The following is a 3,615-nucleotide window of genomic DNA, read 5'->3' as shown; positions in this document are numbered from 1 at the left end:
TCCATTGGCATTGCACAGCACAGGTGCACTTGCATACACGCAGGCATAACACTCATATACACAAAATAAAAATAAATAAATCAAAAAAGCTTTAAAAATACTGTTTGTAATAGTATTTTTGTGACAGAAGGGAACTCAGTGAAAAGTTTTCAGAAGATAGTGATCAATCACTCAGACTCTTAGAACCAGTCTGTTGCTTCAGGCTTGCTTCCCCTATATCACTTTTAGAATTTATTTAGATTTCCTTTCTAACCTTCCTTATTGTTCTGAAAGTACAGGATGTGACAGCTCAGTTACTAGAATGGGACCTTATTATTTCCGTGACTAGAATATAAATATCCAAGCTGCTCTAGGCCTGTAGGGATGCTCAACGGAGACAATACTCTCAGGTAACAGGGGCTTTGCTCTTTGAAACCCACCTGTGGTCACCCTGGTAGTTTGACAAGAATCTTGACCCTGGCTGGTTGCTAGCTAAGTACCAAAACTTGCATGTAGGCCATGGACCAAGGAATAGAGTCATGCAGATGTAGCCGCCACTGTACAACACATCCTCTTCTTGGTCCTTGATGCCTTAGGGACCCTGGCACCAGAGGAAGTCTTAAAAATAGCCCAAGTCTGAATTATCTAAGAATAAACAGAAAGGACCTTTGTTTGACTAAAATGGAGAGACTTTTTTTAGATAGGCCTCTCTATGTAGCCCAGGTTGGCCTTGAACTAAAGATCTTTCTGCCCCAGTCTCTTAAGTGCTGGGATTACAGGCATGCACCACTATTCTGGTTAGTGGAGAGGATTTTTATAAAAGCAGATGCATGGTTTATGTCTTTAAGGCGGCGGTCAAGGGGCTAGAGAAATGGCTCAGTGGTTAAGAACACTGGCTGCTCTTGCAGAGGATCCAGGTCCATTTCCCAGCACCCCCATGGCAACTAAAAACCATCTGTAACTCCAGTTCCAGGGGATCTGACACCCTCTTCTGGTCTCCATGGACATTACATGACATGAAAACATACATGCAGGCAAAACACTCACAGACATAAAAATAAATAAATAAATTTTTTTCAGAAAAGCAGTAGTCAATGGTGGAGAAGGGGATCAGGGGAAGGGTGGGGGGAAGGTAAGAAGGACAATGGGTATGGCTGTATCAAAGTATGTTACATGCATTGTGAGGCCGTCACAAATCTGTTCTTTTGTGATATTCATATGTGTTAATAAAAAGAAGTAGCAATCAATTCTCATAAATCTTTAAAAATTTTTAAAATTGCATTTATTTGTGTGCATGTATGTATGTATGTATATATTTAAGTATGTGGGTTTGTGTCACAGCATGTGTGAAGAGGTCAGAGAGCAGCTTGCGGGGGTCAGTTCCTTCCTCCCACCATGTGGATCCTAGGAATAGAATCAGGTCATCAGGCTTGGCAGCAAGTAACTTTGCCCACTGAGCCATCTTGGCAGGCTAATTTTCAGAAAGCTAATATGTGCTTTTTTTCTTTTCTGTAGTATAAAAGTTGGGTAACCTTAGATGCTGCATGTAAATGTATAGCTCTGCCATTTGTTTCCATCTGGGCCCCCTGGTTTCTACTGTCCCTCCCCTCTCAGTTTTGACCTCATCCTCTCTCTGCTCTTATTTCCTGAGTCTTCTCTCTTGAAGGAAATCACAGGATGCACCTAAGAGAAACATAACTACTTCAGTGACTCTCCTTTTTTAAAAAAAATTATTAATTTTATTTTAGTTTATGTGTATGAGTGTATTGCTTGCATGTAGAGGGTGTCAGATCCCCTGGAACTGGAATTATGGATGGTTGTTAGGCACCATGAGGATGCTGGGAATTGAACCAGGAACCTCTGGAAGAACAGCATGTGTTCTTAACCGCTGAGCCATCTCTCAGTCCCATTAAAAATTTTTTTTATTATTTTTATTTTCTATGTATCAGTGTATTGCCTGCATGTATGTGAGTGCACCCGTGTCGTGCAATGCCGGGAGGTCAGAAGAGGGCTTCAGATTCCCCTGGAACTGGACTTAAGGACAGTTCGTAGCTGCCATGTGGGTGCTGGGAATCGAACACGGGTCCTCTGCAAGAGCAGTCAGTGCTCTTAACCACTGAGCCATCTCTCCAGCCCCTTGTTTTTATTTTTTTAAAAAAGACAGGATCTCATTGTATCCCTGGTTGTCCAGGAATTCAAAGAGATCTTTCTGTCTCTGCCTTGAAGCAAATTACAGAAAAATTGACTTGTCAGAGGAATTCTGAGCATGGTTGTGCAGATGGAAACTGTTTTTGATCATGACCTTTAAAAAAGTCACTTGAGTCTCAAGAAGCTTGAATTGATTCTGTGACCTTGCTTTGTGACCTTGGACACATCTCTCTTTAGAAAAGTTATTTATTTATTCGTACTTTATGTGTATGAATGTTCACCTGCATGTATGTAAGTGCATCATGCGCATGCAATGCCCTCAGAGATTAGAAAAGGGAGTTGGATCCCCTGGAACTGGAGTTACAGTTGTTAGTTGCCATGTGGGTGCTGGGAACTGACCTGGGCCCTCTGCAAGGCAGAGGTAGGTGGATCACTGTGAGATCAAGGCCAGCCTGGTCTACATACAAATTCCAGGCAAATTGGGGCTACAGGAAGACCATGTCTCAGGAAAGAAAAAAATGGTTTAAAGCCAGTCTTGGCTACAATAGGGAGTATGAAGCCATCCTGGGCTACATGAGACCGTGTATAAAATAAGATAAAAAGGGGGAGGAGGACAGAGAGTCTGAGTGCCTCTGGCTGCATTAGCCAAGAATATGCCTAGCCTGGCCTGGTAGAACCCATGGTGGGCTGGCCTGTTGTTTCTACAGCAGGAGACTTTCCTCCTTTCATTTAACTTGAAGTGAAATCATCAGAAAAACAAACAAAACCAAAAGACTCGCCCTATTCAATAAGAATGCTATTTCAAAGATGGGAAACAAAGCTCCCTCTCTAAAGAAACACCCAGTGAAATCCTTCCGGTCAGCATGGGACTTGATCCATGTGCTTTGCTGGGTGTCATTTCCCCCAGACTTCTCGTACTGAAAATCAGCATCCATTGCGTGTCTAGAACAAGGGAAACCAGACCTTGCTTCTCAGCTCGTCTCCTTTCCCAGTTCCCTTCTAACCCTGTGGAGGGTTAGAGAGAGTTTAATTACATGAGCATGTCAGATCCCTGCCCAAAGTTCTTGCATTTAGAATAACATCCAGACCCCACAGCTTTCATCACGGGCCCTCCAGGGTCTGGCCTGAGCCCATTCCTCCCACTTACACCATACCACCTCCTGTGTTGTTGCAGACATCAGTGTGATTCCTCAAATCAGGGTCTTTGGGGATTTGGGAGTGTGAAGGACATCAGGTAACTAAGTTAATTTCATTGAAATTCTGAGGTCAAAGCACAGTCCCATCTCAAATCCCCTCTCTTCCTCTATTTATTCTCTTTTATTCCCAATTCATTCATTCCTAAATTCCCACTTCCAAATTTTATCCCAATTCCTCTCCACAGGCAATCACTGCAAAATGTCTCGAGTGTACTTTCTTTCTCTTTGTGTTCTAGCAGAATGTGGATGGAATCTTGTGGGTATATATTTTAAATATGTATGAGCTAGTTTA

This window comes from Nannospalax galili, unplaced genomic scaffold (assembly GCF_000622305.1).
Source record: "Nannospalax galili isolate Female #2095 unplaced genomic scaffold, S.galili_v1.0 scaffold210, whole genome shotgun sequence".
Classification (NCBI taxonomy): Eukaryota; Metazoa; Chordata; class Mammalia; order Rodentia; family Spalacidae; genus Nannospalax; species Nannospalax galili.
The sequence above is the reverse complement of the archived record's forward strand: the minus strand, read 5'-3'. Positions refer to the sequence as shown.